This window comes from Pleurodeles waltl, chromosome 7 (assembly GCF_031143425.1).
Source record: "Pleurodeles waltl isolate 20211129_DDA chromosome 7, aPleWal1.hap1.20221129, whole genome shotgun sequence".
NCBI lineage: Eukaryota > Metazoa > Chordata > Amphibia > Caudata > Salamandridae > Pleurodeles > Pleurodeles waltl.
In genome coordinates, this window is record NC_090446.1 from 188,801,467 (window position 1) to 188,828,236 (window position 26,770).

Below are 26,770 nucleotides of genomic sequence, written 5' to 3' on the forward strand. Positions count from 1 at the left end.
CTCCCTTTAATGGACAGCAAGATCATCTTCAGCAAGGGAAGAGAAGTGAGAGGACTAATTCCCCCACTGGCCTGAATGATGTCTGTCCATTCAGCACCTGTGGACCCAAAAGCAGTGGATAGTCTCCGGCATCAGTGGCTAAGAAGGTGGTCTCATATGCCATCCTGTGAAAAAGCCACTAAATGTCCTTAATTGATGCATACATGGTTTTGCAGGGTCACTAGACTCAAGGAACGTGCTCTAGTTCTGCTGTTTTTAAAGTGTTACAAAGCTTAGTCCGCCTACTCCGCAGAGAGACGAGGCCCGTTAAGGAGCATAAAGTTAGCGAAGCCTGTCATGCATCATCTGAGCCAGAGAAGTCCTAAGATCCTTGGGGACTACTGGCAAAAACTCACTGACCTTGTCCCAAAGGGCACAGTGCCAAGCTAACCTAGGAGGACATGTATGCCAAATGCGTCAAACCTTTAGATTGGGTGGGAAAGAGTTAGGTTTCACTTTACTAGTCAAAGCCTGGCCAGAAAGGCTCTCTGGCATGAGATGCTTGATGAGAAACTCTGGATCACAAGGCATCCATCCATGACATCTGGCCACCTGGCTGTTCACAGATGGACAAGAACATGGTTTCACCTTATAGCCATTAGAGGATCTGTGAGGACATCACTCAGTAGGAGGAAGGGCCTCAGATGTTGCTGGCTCAGGCGGTAGTTTTTATGAAAAAAAAAATTGTCTGAGTTTTAATGGAAGTCACCCGTAGTTCTAGTACCACTTCTGCCCTCCACACCACCACTGTAAACAATGCACTATCGTCCTTTAATAGCCCATGTGGAAAGTCAAGCTCAACTTCAGGAAAGGTATCAAGCCCAGAAGTGTTTTGCAAATCAAGATCAGACCTGCCAACTCACATAGTGGCCCTGTGTGTCACACAATATTGGCTCACTTTACAGGGCCTACCGGTGAAGACTCAATATCACATGGTATATTCATATTGGGAGATTCTCGCACAAATTAGCTACATTTTTCTCATTTGTGAGGGAAAAAGCACCACTGGCGGCCGCAGGGTCACTGGCTTGTCGATTTAGAAAGTGTGTAACATTACTTTCAGTGCCACAAACAGTCCGGGTGGGTCCCTGCCTCACCGTAAAGGCAGCAGCTAGGCGCTACCAATGACAGTGCAAGTAAATACAAGCTGGTCCCTTCTAAGCTGTGCAGAAACCTCACATGTCCTGAGTCAGACTAATCTGCGTCTGCCCTCCACAAGTTCGTCCATCCCAGCATAGTGCAAACTGCGCCTCTAATCAGTTAGACGGTCAAGAAAAGCAAGAAGCAGCATGTGTGGGCATGTGATCTCCTAATATTGGGCTAAGGTGACACGTAATAGGGCAGTGGCATCTACTACTCTCAGAGGTCAACTCAAATCTTTTGATTCAGGCGGAAGTATGAAATCATCCAATTAAACAATGAGAACCAATAGGAGTGCTTAATTTGTGCCTGTTGTTTCTGGTGTGGGGCACCAGCACTTATTCTTGAGGGCCAGTACTTATTTTTCTGCCTCAAGAATTTACTGTGAGCAAAAGACACATATGGGAAAAATGGAGGAGAAAAACCAAAAAGCATCACAATGGGAGAAAGCAGAAATGTGCAAGAGTGAGCTGAAGGTGCAGAGAGTGGCTGTAAATGGATTAAAGAGGCCTGAGATGGCTTCAGGATTACGCTGCCTCAATATTCCGTGTTCATTTAAATGCAGCAGCCACATGTTTAGGAGGAGGGCTTTGGGTTCCGGCACTTTTTTTATTTACAGATTAAGAACTGACCAATAGCCATCAATAATCAAAATATGCTGTAATGAGTCAGTCATTTATATACACCATGATCTTTGTGGTCATGAATCACCACACCAATCTAGTAAAGTTTAAACATTTATTTCCCTTAGATTGACAATGCTAAGATCAAGTAAATGATGCGCAAAACCAAATGACAGCAATGTAGAATAAACACAGGCTGTCCAAACATCTGAAGAATCTCAACCTAATAAGAGAAATTACCATTAAGCACTCTAAGATAATCATGCAGAATAAAAACAAAATTATTTGGAAAATAGCAACAGACTTCATTTAGTTGTGCAATTGACTCAATCACAATCAATTAATAAACATTTAAATTAATTGTTTGATCAGACATCCTAACTACCAAATTCTAATTTGAAAAGCATGTTTGGGTTTCATTCAAAAATAAAAATAAGACAAAAATGAATTTGGAAAACACCTAACTATGACGATAGCCAAAAAATATGCAATTGGTTTTCTAAAGGAGTAAACCTGCAAAGAAAAAATAAATGCACATTAGTTATACCTCTCCTAAATAATACTGCAGTCAGCAGAGCCTTCATCAGCGGAGCATGGGAACTGCAGGACTTCAGATATCAGCATCAGGAACATGGGAAGTGCAACAGTTCAGTAATGTTGGACCTAATATAACTGGACCGTTAAAATCTTAGACAAGAGCTGAACAGGAGAATTTAACGGGAATTAAACTGAATGAATTCTGAGTTGCTTCACTTAAAGCTTTGCTATATTAAAGTCCCAAAAATTACCAGCTAAGCTTCTATTAGACAGGACTATGAGGTGGGTTGATGCAGAGCCAATAAACTTTCATCTTGGCTTCAGTTATATCTTTCTTCATTACTTTTCCAAGATAGACTCATGTTCACACTTCTCTCCGGATGACAATTTCTGTGTAACAATACTTTAGTTAAACAGCAGCAACCAACATGACATTTAGCTAACATTGCCTTCTTTCAAACTAAGGTTCATTGTTTAAAATGTCAATAGTTATCACCAGGAAATACAGTACAAGCATGACAAGGAAAGCAGTAGCTTTCCACTGTGCACTTTTAAAGGATATCTATAAACAATGTTTGCAAAGCGTCTCAATAAAATCAACATAACATTTAAGCACTGTGCTTCTAGAAAAATAATAAAAAATTAGCCCTTTTCACTAATGCTAATATAGGAAAAATAACACATTTCTAATATTCAAACCATTAGTTTTTTAGTAAAATAATCATTCATGTTTTGTCAGTATATATAGTTATAATTAATCAAAATACATTTTCACAGACATTTATTCATTTCCCATTTACCTCGAGGTGGCTGACACATTGGCAATCACTTTTAAAGTTGCACATTTATTTTTCTAACACATGTTTTCAGTTAGGCCTTTTAATACACATTAAACTTTTCATTTTAGTTACACATTTTTATTAATTATGTTTGCTCTCTAACAATCCTTCCTCTGATGGCTATATGTGCCGTCACAAAAGAATACTACATTAATTAATAAGACACTTAAAAATTTAGTTTGTTTAGTATGTCTACAGTTAGACTTTCACAAATTTTCAAGATTTCTCAATTCACTAAAGTATCGGCTCCTTATCTTTTCCATTTCAATTTCTTCCCTCCTCTGTTCATTTTTCGTCTTTTGCAATTTTATGCATAAAGCCTTGTTAATAAAAGACCACATACAACTAATCGCATACGTTGGTGGTAGGCTATGATATGTAATCCCTTCCTACACTGAAGAAGGAATTTGTGTACACACATAACATTCTCTCACATCCATAGTCTCAACATATTCATATAACAAAGCTTAGGAACATTAGAAGAAAGATCTCCTTGTGAGCTGTCTAAGCTTAAGTAACTCATCTTTATAGAACTTGTCTAACTCAGAAAATGTAGTGGTCTCTGGAGAAACACTCATGCTTATGATCAATAGGAAACTTATCAAAACACATACATCTGCCAATCCAACACACACACACACTTGCACGCACTGTTGCGATTGGAATTCATGGCCTGTAAAGAATCAAAAAGTGAAAGAAAAAAAAAATAGATTCAACTATGCAGCCACAACAAAAATCAATAATCACATATAGTCCAGTTTTCTTTGCAATAATTTAAAGCTGCTTTCAGGCTCCCCAGATTTTGTCAAATATCAGTTTCAAATGTCTCTGCTGATGACTAACTGTTACTTCTAGTGTACAATGTCTTTTGTGCTCATTTGTCAATATAATTTCAAAACTCATCTCAATTATGACTAAGATTCAAAATGTAGAACTGGATTCTCACTGTCAAAAACAAAAGGACAAACTTGTATTCCCACTCATCAGTTGCAAGGTATGTCCATTCAGGACCTGAGTATATTTGGCTTGCAACCCTCTTTCTCTTATATTTTTGACTTGTACTTTTTTCTTTTTCACTCAAATCTGTTCTCTGTGTTCTGCTTCATTTATGCTGGATAACACATCAGGAACATTTTCAGGTGCTTGCAAAGAAGGCCATTTATCTCCTCACAGTTTTTCTAGACAGTGATGGCACAGCTGGACTTACTATTCTTATTGGTTTAGCAGGAATTTGACAAGTTCTTCCTTGACTTTGACTTGTATCACCTGCACCATTAGCCACCTGAGGAGGAGTCAAATCTGCATGACTTTGATTAAATTCAACTCTACTTTTGGCTACTCCAGGAAACGAGATCCGCTTCATCTCTTTTTCCCAATCCTCTGCTTCTGGGAGAGTCCTCCTTAGACTTCACTCTCCTGCTACTTCCGCTTCTGCTGATAGAGGAGTTTCAAGACTGCCCCAATTTAATCTGTCAGAGGAGTACTTGAATCTGGATCTCCACCAGCCTTCATGGTCTTTACTTCTGCAGTCTCTTGTTCTGCCTTTGTCACTTGGTCTTCTTGAGATTGTAGAGCTCCTGCTGTGCTCTCAGGAACACTGGATCTTCATCATCTAAAGGATATGGCACATTACCAGTATGGCTCGCATGGACCAGTTGGAACTACAGCACACTTCATTGCAGTCGTCGTTACTAGAATAATCTGGTTTGGCCCCAGCCACGTAGACTCCAAGCACGTTTTCCGCACATGCTTCTTCATCACCACGCCGAAGACTGACACTGGTCTTGGAATGGTGGCATGGCTGTTGCTTCCACTTGGTGAGACAAAAAGCAAGCCACATCAGTTAGACCCTTGCAGTAATCCAGGCCCAAGTCATCTGCTTACAAGCACATTTGCAGAAACAGCTGGCAATCTTATGGCTCTGCCCATCAGTATCTCATGGGGCTAGAGACCCTTCTGTCAGGTGTACCTTGCATGCTCATCAGCACCCAATGTAACGCATCAGGCCATTTCAGATTTGTAGACGCACACATTTTTGCCAAATGAGCTTTCAGAGCGCCATTTATTTGTTCTACTAATCCAGAACCTTCAGGTCGGTAGCTACAGTGCAGCTTCTGCTCAATGCTTAAGGCTGAATATAGCATTTTTATCACCTCATTATTAAAGTGACTTCCTCTATCTGACTCTAAAGAGGCCGAAAAACCAAGTTGTAGAATCAACTCTCCAAGTAACAGTGTTGTGTCACTATTTTAGCTATAGCTCCACGCAAGTGATTTTAAAATACTGTACTAGGCCAAGCCACTGTGCACCTTAACCTAGATATATTTTATTCAGCTTCATTTTATTATTGTCACAATAGCAACTATTACGGTCTTGTTTTATTTTCTGTTTATCAAACTGTTTTCACCTAGGCCAGCACTCTGTTCTCAAACAAGACATTCTTGATCACTCTGTGCTTCTTCCAAGGCTACAGCACAATAAATTGCCGGTGAACGTGGTAGAAGTTTAGTCTCCAACATTCGTAGAAAACACACATCCTTAAGTAGGGACATTTTCCCAGAACATCAGCTGTGTTGTTATGAAAACACTTCCTTGTCCCTTACAGGTTAGAGGGAGAATACAGCCAGAGAACCACAACTGTATGCTGATTGCCGAATGCTTCGCTACAGATGCTAACGCAGACCGCAGGCCTTTGCTCAGGTATGGGGAATGATGCCTTCCCAGGGGAACCTGGAGGGCAGAATTAGAGCTTAACATGCTGTGCTGTGTCATAGTCTAGGTAGGAGTTAGTCTATTGACAGTGACAATAGGATAGCGTTATTTCTATGCTTCACTCCTCGTCACAGTTTTAATACTGTTCTGTTGTGTCATCCTGGTTATTGCAGATCACGCTTTTCTATCTAAGATGCAGTCGTTTTTATTAAACTCATTATTGAAACATATACTGCCTCTGTTTGTTATTTATATACGAGACTAAATGTAACAGAGAAACGGATAAGACCTCAGTGATCACAGCTTCCCTGAGAAACCAAGTATGTCATGCACTCAGCTGCCCAGTCATCCCTATCCTTGGGTAGAGATGAGGCAATGCTAGTTAGCCGGAGCAAAACCCAGATTGGAGCGACAGATGTCACCCGTAGTGGGTCAGACTTAGTCTCCCACACCGTGGACGATTCTGCCACTCAAAATCCTGTAGTCTCATTAGAATAATGAGAGCCTACGCGACATGGCACTGCCAACGTTTGGTCAGGCTCTAATTTTCGAGTCCTCTGGAGTATCTCTGTCTCATTATATACAATGATGCCTCAATACTATATACGGACACATCCGTGGTACTGAGGATTTCCACTCCAGCTACATAGGGTATCCTATTTCGGGCTGGAGGTTGTTCAAGCTTGAACTTTAAAAAGAAAAATCCTATTTGGTGTGCAATCTCTGAATATTTCTTTGATCTAGTATGGCGAATCCACAGCAGATAGCAACAGCAGTCAATATGAGACAACCTCTGACTGAACACTTACTAGCAAACGGCCTAACGGGCCACGGGGGTCCAGTCACATTTGTGGTGGACACCCATCCAGCTTATAGAACAGAACTCTATTATTCTTGGGTCACATTTCCAGCAGTTGATGGGAACACAAATACATTTGAATATTATTTACATGCAAATGCACCTGGACAATACAGGGCATATGCATATTTATAAGTACCATTATCTTATCAAGAACATAATAATTGGCTTGATGGCGCCCTACCCCACACAATATCACCAGTAAGGTTAGGTCCTCTAAGTAACAATGCTCCTACCTGGCCTTTATTGGCCACTTATACACCACATCCTGCAGTAGCAAATTTAGCAGTAGCTGAGGTTGGTTGCTTATATACTGAATTAACAGCGACATATAGACGATTAGTACAGTTTGTGCTGCTAACATTAAATACAAACCCAGCACGTGCTGCGCCAGCACAACCACAAGCAGTAACGCCAGGTATAAACCCTGCGACTTTACATTCGATCATGGGTAAAGTACCCGCCAAACAAGAGGAAACTCCATTTTGGTAAGCACAAAAAATAAATACGCTGGAAGAAGTATTTCCCCATATGGGACCTCAGGGTAAACATATAATTCTAACTATGTGCTTGCCGTTTGGGATGAACCCTAGAGTAGATAACTTTAATGCTTGGGGCACGGTATTTGCTACGCTCTATACAACCGCACACGGTACACAACACATGCCATTTTGCCGGAAGTGTTGAAAAAATTCAAGATGAATACAGGGCTGCCCCGGCCCTGGACTTGGAGATGCAACTAATGGGCAATTTTGCCACAGTATCCTCAACTATTCTAAGTAATCTTAAGGCGATTGCATTAGCAGTGCGCATGCGGCTTCGTGATTTTCCTCAACAGGATCAGGAACGCGAGCTGCCTAAGATTATCGCAGAGACCTATTCTAGCATTGGTCGAGATAGTTTAGGGGCCAGACCAACTAAACCACACTTTCAGGGCAAATCTAATAAAGATTTTTCCAAGCAAGCTCCTGAGGGTACTAAGAAACGCTGGGATAAAAAACAACAAACTCCTAAAAAAGAGAGGGGAGAATCTCCATGTATGGAGTCCCCAAAGAGGACTATAAAAACGGCTGATAGATATCAATATACTGCTACACGCCAATCTTGTTCCTTTCAGGACTCATCGGAAAAACGAAATATGAGAGGTGGGCAATTAGAGCGAAGAACAGAGTACGTGAAACTGAGACAGGAATCACAACGCTCATTGGAGGTTACTGTTAAAAAAGAAGAGAAACCTGCCCAACAAAAACCCCAATTTAAAAAGAAAAAAGTGGCAGCAGACGCAGTCCGACATGCCACTGAGGAAGAGGGTCCTCTTGAACAGGAAGTGGGCTCTAGCACTGCTAGACAGGGCGGCAGAGGTCACAATAGTTCGCAAGAGTCTTCTAGAGCATTTGGAGGTGAAAGCAACCGATGACTTTATACAAGTAGAAACTGCATATAAAGTAACGTTACAGTTAGGAGACATCGAGTGCATAATAGACGCTATCTTTTGGGATCGCGTAGTAAACATGTTTTGTTGGCCACACAAGATTGGCCACCTGAATTTGTCCGTATCGGCCCATATAGAGAAGACAATATTAAACCTCCCTTCTCCCCCCTTGTTCCAGAGGAACTCGCTGTATCCTATGCCATTGATTGGGCTTTGGCACAGGCACCTGTGTTATATCGCAATCATGTAGGATGGGATAAAAAAATCCCCCTACCATGTAATTCCTATTAAAAAAATCAACCCCAACCACAACCTCAGTATCCAATAAACCATGATGCTAAAGTGCCTGTGAGGGAAATACTCACACAGCTAGAGTACCAGGGCGTAATTGAACCCTGTGTCTCCCCAATGAATAATCCATTATTCCCAGTAGCTAAACCAGACCATTCATACAGAATAGGCTTAGACTACAGACACTTAAACAGTCACACATGCACATATGCTATTAAGAACTCACATAGCAGAGCACTAATGAACAATATAGTGCGTACAAAATACAAAACACTGGACATTTCCAATGTTTTTTTCTGCCAGAATATAGCGTCTGAGAGTAGAGACTTAACAAGTTTCAGTGCACTATGCTCCCATAAAAAATGCTGTTGTTTACCTCAGGGGTATAAGAACAGCCCAGGACTGTTTGCAGCTCGTGTGACCGCAATTTTGCACGAGATTGACCCTGAAGCATTGTCCTATGTAGATATCTATTTTACGGATGATGAATTGATAAAACATTTAAGACTAGTAGCCCGCATTGTCATAGGATTTGCAGAATTTGGCTACAAGTTCAACTTTAAAAAAAACAAAAATTGCCTTCCTCAGCGTCCTGTTTCTGGGATATGAGCTGTGTAGTGAAGGAAAGAGCCTAGCGCCACAATTCTTAGAAAAATGTGCACAACTACAACCCCAAATACGATAAAAAAATAAATAAATAAAAACTCCAATCTCTATTGGGTTTTCAAAATTTTGGCAGAATTTACATTCCAGATTATGCTTCATGGATAAAACCTTTATATGATTTAATACGTCCATATTTTTCAAGTAAATTTGGGACAATTGAGCATACACGCATTCTCAGAGAACTGCAGACAGACATGCTTGCAGCACAACATTTACACACAAGGGACAACAAAACACATTTGGTCATCAGAGTAATTGCTGGTGCCATCGGTTTCTCCCATGTCACATTTAATGAAGGTGAGACAGTCCTGATTGCATACAAATCACACTTGTACTCAGCAGCAGAACAACGCTTTGCTCCCACTGAGAAAATACTCACTGCTGTACAGATGGCGGTCATTAAAGAAAGACTTCTATCCCAGGGTAAACGCATAGTTGTTGTTTCCCCAATCCCAACCCTAGAGGCTGTTACAAAAGCCAGCGTTCCAAACGCAAAAGCATTACATCCACGCTGAATACAATGGGCCACGTCTTTGACAGCCACTGATGTAGACTACATTTTTGACCAAAAATTACAAGCTCAAGAATCTTTGCAGTATGAACTAGAATACCCAGTTCTAGCAAACACACTGCCTATCGAACAATATCAGAGTCATGTACACGGATGGCTCTGCACAACCTGCAATTGGCACAAAGCATCAATATTCTGCTGCTTGCGCTGACGTAAGCGGCTATATGGAGGACAATAAATTCTGTCACCTACATAAAGTTATGCAAGCCCTAGGGCATTGCACAGCACAATTGGCAGAGCTAAAAGCTCTGTTGATGGCACTGGAACATACGGATCCTGCACAGCCAACGCTGATTGTTTGTGATTCGTACTATTGTGTCCAGTCCTTCAATGAAATCCTGCATTACTGGCACCAGAATGGTTTCAGAGATTCTAAAGGCAACAACATTAAACACAGAGTTCTGTGGGGGAAAAGTAGCAGATCTGAGAGAAACGCTACCAAATGTCCATGTCGTGCATACACTTGGACGGCAGCACGTTGGAATACACGTTACTAGGAATACACTGGCTGATGAAGCCGCAAAGTCAGCGGTGGCTGTGGCTGCTGTTGCAGTAACTCGTTTCAGTTCAAAACCGGACGCAGACATATGGGCTGCTGTGACAGCTACCGCTGATGGTACGCCCTATCCAAAAGGATTTCCTGACAAATATTCCTACCGAATGGGAGGTAAGCTGAACGCTGAGGTTAAGATACCAGACATAGGGGTATGAGATATTCCCAACAGAGATATAAGATCACAATTAATTAAAGCAGCACATGAAGGGGTGGCATCTGCCCATGCTGGTGTGGTGGCTACAATTTCAATCTTACAAGCCTGCTATTGGTGGCCAGGCCTCTACAAAGAGATCAAGCAGTATGTCCTTTGCTGTGACATCTGCCAACAAATCAAAGTTTCCACTTCCAAACGCCCGCCGCAGACACCCCTCTTGATTTCAAATAAACCATTACAATGTGTGTACTTGGACCATTTCGATCCCCTAACACCAGATAGTGCATACAAGTATATGTTAGTCGCTGTCAATTCTTGCTCCAGATTTTTATGGGTGTGGCCACAACGCTTGGCTGACCCTCGGACTGTTATTAATGATTTGCGAGTCTTTATCGCTACATATGCTGTTGCGGCTTTCCACTCAGACCAGGGCCCTGCTTTCACCTCAAGGGCATTCAGGGACGCCATGGCTTCGTTGGGGGTCCAACTCCAGTCTCATCTCCATTTCGTCCTGAGGGAAATAGTGTAGTGGAGCGATTAAACCGTGATTTAAAGCAATCCGCTACAGCCAGAGTCTTAGGTACGGGTCGTAGTTGGCATAATCACCTGTATGGAGTTCAGAGAACACTTAGGGTCCCCGGGGGACGTACTTCATATGAGTGCCTGTTCGGAACTAGAATGTATGTTCCTGATCTTGATGGTCTTGGTGTGGAGGCGGCAGAAACACCTTTTGACATAAATGAACGTGTCACTGTCTTACAGGAATCGCAACAGTTCTGTGATGACCATTCTTCTATCAGTGCTGCCTCCACAGGAATCAAGGATGTACCTGTAATGCCTACCGGCTTTATTCCTAAAATTGGGGATCTAGTATGTGAAAAGGTCACTGTGAAAAAGGAATTTGGTCCTTCCTATCGAGCACCGGTCCCAGTCTTGGGGATACACGGTACCAAAACTGTAATTCTACTGCCGTTGGCAGGTACCAAAGAAAATCGATTTGTCTCCATCGACAATCTCAAACTACACCATGTGGCCAATCCTGCACAGCAGACCAAGAGGAACATCCAGTAGTTCCTGAATCCCTCTCACTACTGGTCAAGAAGTTCCTCTCCAAGTTGTAAGCAGCAACACCGACACCTCTCCGAGCTTGGAGAGGGTGGAAAATGATCTTGCATTTGGTTCCACTAAAATCAAATAATAGTTGATCGCTTTGATACAGCTTCAACACAAAAGGATAATGCGATTTATTCTGTGCCACCGCGAGAAACACCAACTCCACCAATGAACACAACTCCAGCTTTTGCACAAACTGCTTCTGGATATTTTGCCGACATCAATGACGACGTCTCGGACTCATTCGCCTCTTCGACACCTGAACTGTCAAACATACGTAAGCTAACGAACTGGATTAAAACATATTTTCTTTTTCCATGGAACTATCTATGGCTTTCCTTCACTGTACTAGCTTTCCTACTTTGGATTGGCTTGTTATCTGAAGGGAGTTCCAGTCCCCTTGATTAGGCCTACGTTCCAGGTGCTTTCAAACAGCAGCTATGTCCTCCTCAACGGTGAAGACTGTTGTGGGATACAAGCCGAAATAGTTTATATTGTTTCGGTCTCTAAGATAGTTACATGCTAAAGGAACGTAATTTTTCCACCCACTAAGATAAAAGAAGTAGCTGTTATTTGGCCTCACATTGCTACTTCAAATGTGAATTTTGACAAGTTGATCAGACCCAAGGCTTTATTGTTTCAAAAGCATGTGCACCTTACATCTGCACGCAAGACCTACGCATTGGTGGCGAGGTCATCAGCAGAAATATAGCCCCTTTTAAGTACAAACTTTCCGAGACACTTTGATGAACTCGTGGGACGGATATTTAATGCGTTGAGTACAACTGGAATCACACATTTCTTCAAGGCTGTTGGTTCTGGTTTCATTCACACATTTTCCTCCATTTTCGGTTTAATACCATCAGCCATCCACTCAATTTTTTCTAGCATTTTCGGGGGATTTCCGATAAATTTGGCTTTCTTAGCTGGCATTCTGCTGTTGCTATTTTTCATACGCAACGGCTGTCCCGCCGCAACAAGGAAGAATGAAAGCACTCCCATCAGCGCAGCTGTATGGTGAACGCATGATGCAGTATATTGGAGCAACACTCCTGGAGCGATTGGAGTGTGGCTAGTCTCTGTCATTCAGACTGGTTTTACATTGTGTGCAGCCCGTGTTTCGGTGCCTCTGGTGCTCTTTCGAACATGCACTGGAAGTCTGTCTTTCTACGTAGCCCTTGCTTTCATTGTACTTTGATCTGTTGATGTTCTCGATGAGGGCTCATTACCAGACATGCGCGTTGAGGTTGCGTTTGCTACGAGAAGCTACTCATGAGTTGCCCTTCCTGGAGGATGTGGCTCATCATTGGGCACACCACAGAATGCCGCCTTGGCTGAGGCTCAGGCTATGGAACACGACTGCTCCTTGATCCTTCTTGGCGATGTCTTTCCAACTTTAACATCTGCCGAAGTGGAAGATTTCCTGTCCTTTGTGGTCCCGGAATACATCCGAAGTTTTAAAAAATAACTTTGCCTTTTGAAATTTGTTTTTTATGCCACATGTTCATGTTTTAAATTGTCCTTCTACATGCTCACGTGTCTCTTCTATTTGTCATAATTGACATTGCTTTAACATATATATCTTTGGTTGAGCTTTTTAGCAGCAATTTTATATGTTCTTAGGCTTTGAACCACCTTCAGCCAACAAGGGGAAGGTGTTGTGTAGCCATTTTAGCTATAGCTCCACGCACGTTATTTTAACATACTAGGCCAAGCCACTGTGCACCTCAACCTAGATTTTTTTTTTATTTGGCTTCATTTTATTATTGTTGTTACAATAGCCACTTTTACGGTCTTGTTTTATTTTCTGTTTATCTAACTGTTTTCGCCTAGGCCAGCACTCTGTTCTCAAACAACACAGTAAATTGCCGGTGAACGTGGTAGACGTTTAGTCTCCAACATTTGCAGAAAACACACATCCTTACGTAGGGACATTTTCCCAGAACATCAGCTGTGTTGTTATAAAAAAACACTTCCTTGTCCCTTACACGTTAGAGGAATTTCTAGCCAGAGAACCACAACTGTATGCTGATTGCCGAATGCTTCGCTACCGATGCTAACGCAGACCACTAGCCTTTGCTCAGGTATCGGGGATGATGTCTTCCCAGGGGAACCTGAAGGGCAGAATTAGCTTAACATGCTGTGCTCTATCATAGTCTAGGTAGGAGTTAGTCTATTGACAACAGTGACAATATGATAGCGTTATTTCTATGCTTCACTCTCCTTGTCACAATTTTAATACTATTATGTTGTGTCATCCTGTTTATTGCAGCTCACACTTTGCTACCTAAGATGCAGTTGTTTTATTAAACTCATTATTGAAACATATACTGCCTCCGTTTGTCATTTACATATGAGACTAAATGTAACAGAGAAACGGATAAAACCTGAGTGACCACGGCTTCCCTGAGAACCCATGTATGTCATGCGCTCAGCAGCCCAGTCATCCCTATTGTTGGGTAGAGATGAGGCACTGCTAGTAAGCCGGAGCAAAACCCGGATTGGAGTGACAGGTGTCACCCGTAGTGGGTCAGAATTAGTCTCCCACACCGCAGACGATTCTGCCACTCACAATCCAGTAGTCTCATTAGAATAATGAAAGCCTACGCGACAACAGCTTTGCTACTGTGAGGCTATCATTTCTATGTGTAGGTTAAGCTTCAATCCAATAGCTAAATATACAGAATCACCAACACGTACGTCAAACCACCACACACAGGCATCTCAATGAAATCCATCAGCATTCTGTCAAATGGACCCCCTGCTCTTCAAATGGGACTCAAATTGACAACAGTTCTTTTTCCAATGTGTGAGAGAACAGGGCTAATTGCAGAGGCCCCCTAACTCTTTGCCCGCATTTTCCACTTTTTGCTGGTGTTTTTCGGACTCTGATCCCCAGGGCCTCTGCTCTGTGTAAAATCAGTACACAAATTAGTCTAATTATAATTGGCTAAGTCAACCTACCTATAAGTCCCTAGTATATGGTAGGGTATGTAGGTTTAGGAACCCTAGCATAGGTAGTGCACCCAGAGGTGCACTACTGGAGTGCCTAGTGTCATTTTAAAGGCCGGCCTGCCTTGCTGGCTGCTTTTAAATTAAAGTTACATGCAAATTTGACTTTGGAATTAAAAGTAGTTCCAAAGTCTTAAACTACTTTATTTTTACATATAAGTAACTCCTATGGTGTGCCCTATGTGCCCCTAGGGCTGGGTGCCATGTACCTATAAGCAGGGACCTTATAAAAATAGTTTTAGAAGCCCTGGTGAGGTAAAACAGCCAAATTTGTTTTCCCTCATTGTAGTGAATGGCCTCCATAGGCTAGAATGAGAAGACTTTATTTTAATTTTAAAAATCCCCGTAAGTAACAGATACCAGAAGTTTGGTATCTATTTGTTATAATAAATCCCACAACTTCCAGTTGTGGGATTTAATATAACTTGTTCCGGTAAAGAGTTTTAAACTTTACCTGAAAAGTTGCCAATTTCAGCCCTGCAGTGTTTTTGCGGCCGTGCTCTGATTGGCCAGCCTCTGGCAGCCTGGTCAGGCTGCCTTGATGAGGTGTTAAGTGGCCTGGCTCAGCACAAGATGTGCCTGGGGGAGGAGATCTTCCCTCAGCAGATGGGGAAGCAGGAAGGGGGAGGACTGCCAAACTGGTCTTCAAAGGCAGAGAAGGACATTTGGAGCAACCCAGCAACACCCTCACATCCTGCAAACCCAGACAATTAGGTGCCCCCTTGATTAGATTAGGAGAGGGGTGTGTTTAAGATTTTTAGCCACACCAGTGGGTGGGCTCAGCTAGATGTAACCTCCAAAAATAACTTTCAGCCATGATGGATTTTTGAGGAATGTTGCTCCCTGGGATTGATTTTTTGCCACACTTTCCAGGAAGTGGTAATCACAGGGGGAAGGACCCTGCCCCTGATTGGAGAACCAGGACCCCCTTGTTTTTCACCTAGGAGTAAGGATAAAACTGGCAGACCTGCACCCACACCTCAGATCCCTATCAGATTCCAACAAGGAAGAACTACAGGAGAAGGACTGCCCTGCTGGACCACTGACCTGCACCTGGACACTGCACTCTGAAGGACTGCACCAGCTGCACACTTGGGTTTCACTGCTAAAAGGACTTTACCTGTCTTCTACTGCTTCAAGAAGGGATTTCCTGTTTGCTACCGGTACAAAGGAGCTGCCCAGAGTCCCCTGCATCAAGTCCTGCAAGCAGAGCCCAGCTGACCAGCGTCCAGTGGCAATTTGAGGATTCTGACCAGGTGCATTCTGGGAATTGTAGTCCCAACTCCCCAGGAGCAACTCAGATCTTCTGGAACCTTGGATCAAGTTGTGGACACTTCAAGGACACAAAAGACCTCTGGAAGAAGACCCAGAAGTTAGGAGACATTTGGAGCAACTCCATAGGTTGAAGAGGTGCAATGTGGGAGTTGTAGTCCCAGACCCCAAGAGGCACCCTGAACCCTTGGCTGGTGCTGTGGACCACTTTCCTGAGTCAAACACTTCTGAAATTAAGTGTGACAGTGTTACCTCTTGGGTGGCCTGAACTCTGGACTTTGTTCCTTTCCAGTGTGACATTTTTTTAACCCTTTGAGCGCTAGTTGCTTCTATGCGCTAGAAAGCATTAATTCTTTAAAACATCATATCTCCAGTTACCCTTATTCGTTTTGGTGTCATTTTAAAGATAAAAATATAATCTATTTTTATAAATTGAATTGGGAATTTTAAACTGTTTCTTGTGTTTTATTTAATGACTGTTTTGTGATATTTGAATGCTTTACGATTTGTCTCCCAAGTTAAGCCTTGTCGCTCTTTGCCAAGCTACCAAGGGTTGAGCTAGGTTTAATTTACTGAGACCTAACTGGAGCTAAGTGGAGGTTAGTGGCCTATTGCTAAGTGTAGGTACTTACCTGCCCTTACCAGTAACCCCTTTTCCAACACCATGTTCATTTTCTGACATGTAATGCATCCATAACAAATTGCTTCTGCCACCTTTGCATCTCTGCCAATGTGAGTTTGACCATGAGAGCATCTAGACATTTGCGTAAGTAGACAATTTGGCAAGACTACCTGCCCTTCTTTCGACACCCAAGTTTCATCAAATTCTCTTTGAATACATCCCAATGTTATCCAGCTTCTTTTTTCACCTTCTGGAACCTCATCGTGTAATCATTTATCTCTTCCAAGTGTCAATCAGTTGTCTCATCAGTATCTGTTACATTTTGCCATTCTTCATTGAAAGTAGCACAATTGAGTGCACTGAATCTAGCAATCTGATCTGTGTATGAATTACTCATAGAGATACGATAATTTGCTTTGTTATGAGCATTGTATTTTACAACTGCAGTTTTCTCAGGCAATTGTAAAGCTTGTAGGAAATCTTGAATTCTGTAACTATTTCTTATCAGTGAGCCAGATGAGGTCATGAAACCTCACTGGAACCACAACTGCCCAAAGTCATGCACAACGCCAAATGCATACTGGCTGTCTGTACAAATCGTAATTTTGAGCTGTGATGAAATACAGCATGCTCTAGTAAGAGCAACTAATTCAGCCACTTGTGCAGAAAATACTCATTAAAGCCAAGAAGCTCTGAGCACACCAGAGATGGTACACACAGCATAACCAGATCTCGATGTTCCCGCACTGTCTCTTAAACAGGAACCATCAACAAAACTAATTTCATAACTTTTCTCTAACGGAGTATCCTGAATATCACGTCTGGTGCACAGTTCAGTAACATCCAGTAAGTCATGTTCCACTTCATTTTCAGATTCAGAAATGTCTATGGGTAACAAAGTAGCAGCATTAAGTACAGTACACCTTTTCGAGGTTACATGTGAAGAGCTCAAAATAAGGAGCTCATATTTTGTTAAACAGGCATTTGTCAGGTATTGTGTCTTGGTCAGCAAAACCTCAACGGAGTGAGGTACCGGATCAGTTGAAGGATGTCCCATTACAATGCTCTCACCCTGAACAAATCCTGACTCCAACCGGAGCCACATTTTTAAAATTAGCCGGGCAAAGCTACAGCAACTGGATCCAAAGTAGCAGAAAAAAAATGCTACATGACGATTTATGTCACCATGTACCTGTGTTAAGACAGAAAGAGCACAACAATCACATTCCTGACACTGAAAATGTTTTTGTGTAGTCAGACATTCCCAGAGCTGGTGCTCTGCACAGGCTCTCCCTCAGCTCAATTAAAGCTTTCATACAAGCTTCATCAAAAGAGAAAGGGTCAGTAATGTTTTGGTAGGTCAATCTTTGCAAAGGCTTGGAAATACCAGAAATATTGGGAATCCATTGGCGGCAGTAACTCACCATTCCCCAAACATTTTGCGACGTCTTTGAGTAACAGGAGGGATCATTTGCAATATAGCTGTGACCCTGTCTCTGGACACTTTCCTTGCACCTTTCTTTATCTGATGCCCCAAGTTCTTCACCTCTTTCTGACAATACTGTAATTTAGCTGGAGACACTTTATGTCCATTTCCAACCAAATAATTCAATGAGAGAATAATATCTTGCATGCATGCTTCTTGTGTCTTTGAAGCAATCATTAAGTTATCATTGTACTGAACCAAAGTAAATTGTAAAGACATTTTCACTGATTACAAATTCTTTTTTAACACTTGATTAAATGTTGATGGGGATTCTGAAAAGCCTTGTGGAATTCCACACCAACAATAAACACAATCGCAGATTTTGAAACAGTAGAAAAACTGACTATCCTCGTGTAGAGGCACTGAGAAAAATGCCAAGTCCACTATTGTGAAGTCTCAGGGACAGCAAAGACCTCTCCCTGCCAGCACCTGAGTCTCTGGAGAGAGTCCTACTCTGCCCTGTGGTGCTCATACAGTTTCTGTGACTCTGAAAGGAGAAGCTAGCAGCCTAAGAGGTGGAAATCCACTCACAGAGCGCTGTGCAGGTAAAAGATCGATGCAACTCCGATCTGCGGTTGAAGAAATGACGCACCGCCAGCTCTGCGTTTGAAAATCGCCACTCGCCGGAAACGTGACAAAGAATCGACGCACGGACCTGGAGAAACAGCACGCAACATCGCTGACGGAAGTTTGGAGATCGCAACCCGCACTGTGGTTTTCAGATCATCGTGCAGCTGAATTTCCAATGCAAGCAAAGCTGGGTGTATAAAAACAACGCAAGGCCTGCCTGGACCCGAGTACTGACCAGATCGATGCATCACTCTCCTGCGGAGAGAAGAAACGACACACCCTGACCCGACGAAAGGAGAAACGACTCTAGGTCTCACTCGTGAGTGAAATCGACGCATTGCAAGCCCTTTTTGACATACACTCACCCATGCGGAGTTATTTTTGACACACCCAAGGTACATTTTCACGCTAACAGTGTTAGTGTGCATTTAAAACTACATGAAGACTCTTTTTGCTTTTTAATTGATAATCTGACTTGTGTATTTTTGTCATTTTGGTCTTGCTTTGTTTAGATAAATATTCTCTATTTTTCTGAACCTGTGTTGTGTATTTTTGTAGTGTTATAATTAAGTTACTGTGTGTGTTGGTACAAACACTTTACACCTAGCACTCTGAAGTTAAGCCTACTGCTTTTGCCAAACTACCAAGGGGGTAAAGCAGAGTTTAGCTGAGGGTGATTCTCTTTTACCCTGACTAGAGTGAGGGTCCTTGCTTGGACAGTAGGTAACCTGACTTCCAAACAAAGACCCCATTTCTAACACATGGAATTTGGAACAAATCACTGCTGGATTAGTTACCACTGGACAACATTTAAACACAATATCATTGATCTTTCTCAAATCCTGAACTCTGCAAAATCTCCCACTAGGTTTTCACAAACCCATAATAGGCGAATTACATGGGCTGCTCAGCATTTCTTCCAAAGACCCTTGCTTAACAAAATCTGCAATTACAGGAGTAACTCCTTCAATTAAATCTGGTGCCATGTGATATTGGGGAGTTTTCAGGAAAACTGCATTAGGTTTATTTGTGACTTTGACTGGTTCCACTTCTTTAATTAGACCAATATATTTTCCAGAAAGTTCCCAAACTTACAAAATAACTGTATCTTGTAAATCAGTTGGTAGGTCCTGAACTGTAAATGCAGGATAAAGAGTAATCAATGGAAACTCTTCATTAATCAGATTACAGTCAATTGGTATGGGTGATTCCTCATTATCACCATTTGTTTGGCTGGTAATTCCATCCTTTGTGCAAATAATCAAAACTCTTAATTTGCGCAACAAATCTCTTCCCAATAGGCATACTGGACTTGAGTGAAAGACTACAAATTTGTGCATGCCTTCAAAAGTACCAATTTTAACAGGAATAGGTTCAGTAATTGGATTTGTCAGGTGTTTATTCGCTACTCCTACAACCTGTACTGTTCTCCCAGAAAGTGTCACATTGGGAACTTCTGCAGTTCTGACAGTAGAGCGTGTAGCCTGTGTCAACCAAAAATGAGACTTCATGACCCATGACTTTCATTTACATATGGACCACTGTCATCCACCTCTAATGAAGCTGTTAGCACACATTCTTCTTCCTCCGAACTCTCACTCACAATTTCATCACTCAAATCATCCTCACTGTGTAAGGGGAACTGTTATCAACTGTTTATTTTTGCTTAACCATTTACCCATGTTCTGCAGAGGAACCACTATCTGCTGCTGTGCCATCAGAGCTTGAAGTATTCACATTTGCTGCTGTGGCATCATTTGCATCTGCTGTTGCATTTGCTGTTTTAGTGCCTGAAAACGTGGCACCTGCTGTTGGGGAATTTGCATTTGTGGAATCTGCATTTGATTATTCATATTCTGAACATTTACATTAGAATTCAGATTTCTCAGTCCTCTTAAATGTGGAAAAAGATTATGTTCATTGATCTGCACAACACCTTCCTGCACCATCAAAGGACACTTCTGCTTCCAGTGTTCAAGACCTCTGCAAGGATCACAAGGTAACATTCTCTTCATTGTCTGCATTTCACCTAGATTAACATTAGTATTCAGATCAACACATTTTCCATTTCCACCACCACCACGTCCTCTTCCTTTCACCTGTCCCTGACTCTAAACCACTTGCATGTTTCCTTGTTGTTGTGGAATTCCCTGCATCACTGATTGCACTGCTCTATTCTGCATCACCATTGACTTTTCTTGCAATCTTTTCTGAGTCATGTCAACTTAGTCACTGCAATATTTAGCAAACTGCAATAAATCATCAACCGGTTTTGCTTGCAAGCCAATCAAATGACGAGCATGTTACTAATTTCAGGTCTCAACCCCTGCACAATCCTGAATCCGAAATCATGTCTGTTAGAAATGGGGTCTATGGTTGACAGTCAGGTTACCCCCTGTTCAAGCAAGGACCCTCACTCTAGTCAGGGAAAAAGAGAATCACCCTCAGCTAACCCCTGCTTACCCCCTTGGTAGCTTGGCAGAGCAGTTGGCTTAACTTCAGAGTGCTAGGTGTAAAGTATTTCTACCAACACACACTGTAACTTAATGAGAACACTACAAAATGACACAACACCAGTTTAGAAAAATAGGATATATTTATCTAAACAAAACAAGACCAAAACGACAAAAATCCGATATCCACAAGTCATGAATTTTTAAAGATTAAACTAAAAAATAGCACTTAAACACAAAAAATTTCGATGAGGTGTTCACACGGCGTTGTGACGGAGTCGGCCCCAACAACCAGACACCAGCGGCGCTGGACACGGAGTTGCGTAGACCCCCAAGTACAGTACTTTTGGTGAATAGTGAAAACAAGCCGATGCGCGAAGTTGGGGATCGTGTCTGTGCGAAATGTTGAATCCGCGCACTTCAAGCGGCATCGGTCACGATGTGGTGCGGCGACTTCCATGGAGTCGCGGACTTCGGAGGGGGTGCAGCAATGTCGTGCCTGCGAAGGTCGTCGCGTTCCAGCAAAGATCACGGAGTCGGGTGCATGCGGCATCACCGGATCCAGCAGCGGCGCTCGTTCCGAAGTCGTCCAAAGTTGATTTCCTTGAATTTCCACCAGCTTTCATTCCAAGGGCCCAGAGACTGGATAGGGCACCACTTGTCAGAGCAGGGGTCTCTCCAGAGACTCCAGGTGCTGGCAGAGAGAAGTCTTTGCTGTCCCTGAGGCTTCAAACAACAGGAGGCAAGCTCTAAATCAAGCCCTTGGAGATTTCTTCACAAGAAGGAAGGCACACAAAGTCCAGTCTTTGCCCTCTTACTCTGGCAGAAGCAACAACTGCAGGATAGCTCCACAAAGCACAGTCACATGCAGAGCAGCTCTTCTCCAGGCAGAGGTTCCTCTTGTTTCCAGAAGTGTTCTAAAGTCTGTGGTTTTGGGTGCCTTTCTTATACCCAGTTTCTCCTTTGTAGTAGGCCTACTTCAAAGTAAAGTCTCTTGAATGCGAAATCCTGCCTTGCCCAGGCCAGGCCCAGACACTCACCAGGGGGTCGGAGTCGGCATTGTGTGAGGACAGGCACAGCCCTTTCAGGTGTGAGTGACCACTCCTCCCCTCCCAGCACAGATGGCTCATCAGGAAATGCAGACTACACTCCAACTCCTTTTGTGTCACTGTCTAGTGCGAGGTGCAACCAGCCCAACTGTCAAACTGACCCAGACAGGGAATCCTCAAACAGGCAGAGTCACAGAAATGGTATAAGCAAGAAAATGCTCACTTTCTAAAAGTGGCATTTTCAAATGCACAATCTTAAAATCAACTTTACTAAAAGATGTATTTTTAAATTGTGAGCTCACAGATCCCAAACTCCACATGTCCATCCGCTCCCAAAGGGAATCTACACTTTAATCAGATTTAAAGTTAGTCCCCATGTTATCCTATGAGAGGGACAGGCCTTGCAACAGTGAAAAACGAATTTAGCAATAATTCACTGTCAGGACATAAAAACACATCACTGTATGTCCTACCTTAACCATACACTGTACCCTGCCCTTGGGGCTACCTAGGGCCTACCTTAGGGGTGCCTTACATGTAAGAAAATGGAAGGTTTGGGTCTGGCAAGTGGGTACACTTGCCAAGTCGAATTTACAGTTAAAATTGCACACACAGACACTGCAGTGGCAGGTCTGAGACATGATTACAGAGCTACTCATGTGGGTGGCACAACCAGTGCTGCAGACCCACTAGTAGCATTTGATTTACAGGCCCTGGCACCTCTAGTGCACTTTACTAGGGACTTACTAGTAAACCAAATATGCCAATCATGGATAAGCCAATTACACAGACATTTTGTAAAGGAGCACTTGCACTTTAGCACTGGTGAAAAGCGGTAAAGTGCCCAGAGTAACAAAAACAGCAAAACCAGAGTCCAGCACACATCAACAACCTGAGGAACAGAGGCAAAAATTTAAGGGAGACCACGCCAAGGATGAAAAGTCTAACAATGTCTTTGGGTTCAATTGTCTCTGTAGCACTGTAATACTTGAATGCATGCAACAATCATAATATGCAGGTATTGACTCCTTTGCTTCCAGAGCTGACCTATCAATTCTCTGCCAATTAATATATTTAGGGGAAATTCTCATTTTCAAAAATTCAATCACTTTGTAATAGCTTTTCATTACTTGAGGAAATGTTGCACCTGGACCTGTGGAGACTCTTATCAGCCAATCAATACTCCTTTTGCATTCAATCCATAAATCAGCTGAGACCACGATTTCTAAAAGAGTATTTAAATCTTCCCACACACATTTTGCAAGTTTCACAAACCTGTCTGTCTGCTGATTCCATTTCACTGGTTTCTCTCTCAATCTCAGGTAATCATTTGTGAATGACAAACTATCACTCCTGCTCCAACGGACATGAACATAATTCCCTCAAGGAACTTACCTCACTGGTTATATTTTTTACTGGACTATCAGTCTGCTGAGTGTCAGTAGAGTTCGAAGTTGCAGACTCTTGTCTTGTACTCTCTATTCTTTACCCATCTGCCCTCCTATTGATCTAATGCTCCAATGTTTGAATATTATGGATTAATTCTCTAAAATGAATTTTCATTCCCGGTGGTCTCATGTTTGCAATATCTTTTCAATCAAATTATAATCTAACTCATTTTTAATGGTTTGGATTCTCTATGTCCACTTCATATTTTTCTGCAAGCTCCGACAATTTCTGATGTGCCAATCCTGCTCTATTTGAGACATCTTTACTCATGAAACATAACTCATCTTCATTATGAGTCACTTCTATTTAAGTGTTCCTTCAATCATTACATATATTCTAATTTTAATCATGCCAGATTCAGTGTTCTGTCTCCTTCAGCCACTGTTTTCATTGCTGATGCTCCACTCACTTTCTCCAACCATTCTGTTAATTGCTGACTTGTCCAGCCTTGTAAAGAAACAACATTATTCACATTAGGCACACATTGTGGAGTATTACGTGGTGGACCCATCAATCTTTCCAGTGACACTAAAACCGAATTTGGATTTGATGTCTTTGATGTTTTGTCAAACGTTTGATGTATTGGAGACAACTCCTGCAGAAGCATTGAGTTTTTCCATTTCTGCATTTGAATTAAAAGGATTCTGCATGTTGCTTTCAGTATTTCCCTTAGCATTTAATGGAACAACTGAACCAACTGTGACAGGAACTGTTAATGCTTCTGGACTTAGTGGAGTATTCGGATTCCTTGAGTAATTCTTTTCAGAACTCTTACCTGTTAATACTAGGAACTCGACTGCAATATGGTTACTGGAGTACTCCTTGGTCTTGTCTGGGCTTGACTAACAACTTGTACAGAAGTAATTAAGCTGGTGTAGACTCCACCTGAACCATCACTGGTTTCTGGAAAATCTGTGGTGCCAGCGGTACTGTAATACTCAGTGCAGAACTCACAACAGTTCCTGTTGTAGAATATACTACACGCTGTGCTACAGTTTGAATCAAAGGAGTCTGAGTAACTGTAATAGCAGGAACATTAGTTGCAACCTGTGTTATCACAACTGGAGATGCACTTGGACTAGCACTGATACGCTGATTTGCCTGTTCTGCTGCATATGGAGGAGGAGGATTTCTCAAAAAGTGTTATGAATTCATCATCTGAATCACTATCATAAGTCAGTAATCTTTTAGCTTCATATGAATTCAACTCAGTTATTTCAGTAATCGGTTTTTATGTCTTCAGTCTGACACTATTTCCTTTCTCTTATGAGATTGTACAAATTATTCCATTACCTTATAAGGTATATGTCCTCCAAACTTCCTGCTCAATATCCCATTTGGTTTCTAGCAATTGTTTCTCAGCTTTTCTTATTTGTCTCTCAAATTTTTATTTCTCTTGCTGTCTGGCTACTACCTCCCAAATAGCTAAGGCTTCAAATTGTGCTTGTCTTGGAGGGGGTTTTAATTCATAAAGTACTTTTCTGAAATGCTCTAAAATTCTCATATTAAAATGTCCATGAGCACAAAAAGTTAAGCTCCCTTTATTCTCTGTTATTTTGCACCACTGTTTTATCCAAATATATGCTGATGGACCTTTCTCTTCAATTATTATATATGCAGGTGTACCTTCTGGCGGAGCAATTCTGCCTATTCTGGAATGAAAGGATCTCCTCTTATCACACTTTTTAATGCTTTGAAAATTAAAACAATTACGTTTAATAGGGCTTAAACTACAGATACTCATTGGCTTTAGCTGTCTCTCATGCTCAAGTAAAATTCGACCTGCAAATTTCACCCTTGACTAATACCAGATCCTTACTGCGCACCCAGGAATCACCCACTGCCTGTCAAACTAGCACTCCCTTAACACACACACTAGGAATATAACTACACCAGCTACAGACAAGTAAACAACAACCACCAAGTGTCTAATACAATTGTACAATATTCTGGAGTCTTAGACCACGCAGGATCAGTTACATCAACAACCATGTGAGCAATTTTTGAGCACAAAGCGCCATACTCACTTGAAATACGACTTCCCTACTCTCATCCTTTATAGTAGACAAACTCCCTACTCAACTACGCTGGAGTACGCAAACTCCCTACTTACCTCATAGTTCACATTTCACCTGCGATTTGCCAAAGCATTGCAAGCGCAAACCCTACTTATAACTCAAACTTCACTGGAAACATTGAGAACATACCAAATCTCATCTGAACAAGCAATGGCAAAAACAAACTTCCAACCCCCGCCCCCCCACCCCCCACAAAATAATCTTAATTTTAAACAAGCATTGGCAAAACCAAATCTTTCAAACCCAGGATGATTCTGTCCTATTGAGACAAAACCATCCTCTCTGCTACCAAAATCTGTGGGAGTGTGACCTCCTAATATTAGGCTAAGGTGACACGTATTAGAGCAGTGACATCTACTACCCTGAGAGGCTGACTTGAATCCTTTGACTCAGACAGGAGTATGAGGTCATCCAATTAAACAATGTAAACCAATACACATCAATAATCAAAATATGCAATGAGACCGAAATATCTACAAATCATGACCTATGTGATCACCACACCAATTTAGTAGAGTTTAAACATTTATTGCCTTTAAATTGATAATGGTAGGGTCAAGTAAATGATGCGTAAAATCAAATGATAGCAATATAGAAACAACACACTGTGCACAAAACATCTGAAGAATCTCAGATATACTATCACTAAACACTCCAAGAGTGTAGAATAAGTACAAAATTATTTGGAAAATAGCAACAGACTTCATTTAGTTGTGCAACTGAATCAATCACAATCAATAAACATTTAAATTAATTGTTGGATCAGACATCCTAACTACCAAATTCTAATCAGAAAATCATGTGTGAGCTTCATGCAAAAATAAAAACAACAAGAAAATTAATTTAGAAAACATCTAACTATGGCGATAGCCCAAAAATATGCAAATGCATTTCTAAAGGAGAAAACCTACAAAGGAAAAATAAATGTACTTTGATTTACCTCTCCTAAATGAGTCAGCAAAGCCTTCATCAGCGGAGCACAGGAACTGCAGACCTTCAGATGTCAGCATCAGGAACATGGGAAGGGCAACATTTCAGTAATGTTTGGCCTAATGTAACTGAACTGTTAAAATCATAAACAAGAGCTGAATAGCAGAACTAAACTGGATAGAAACGGAAGAAATCTGACTTCTATTACCTAAAGCTTTGCTATATTAAAGTCCCAAAACATTACTAGCTAAGCTTCTACTGGACAAGACTTTGAGGTGGGTTAGTGAGCGGGCAATAAACTTTCACCACCTGGGCTT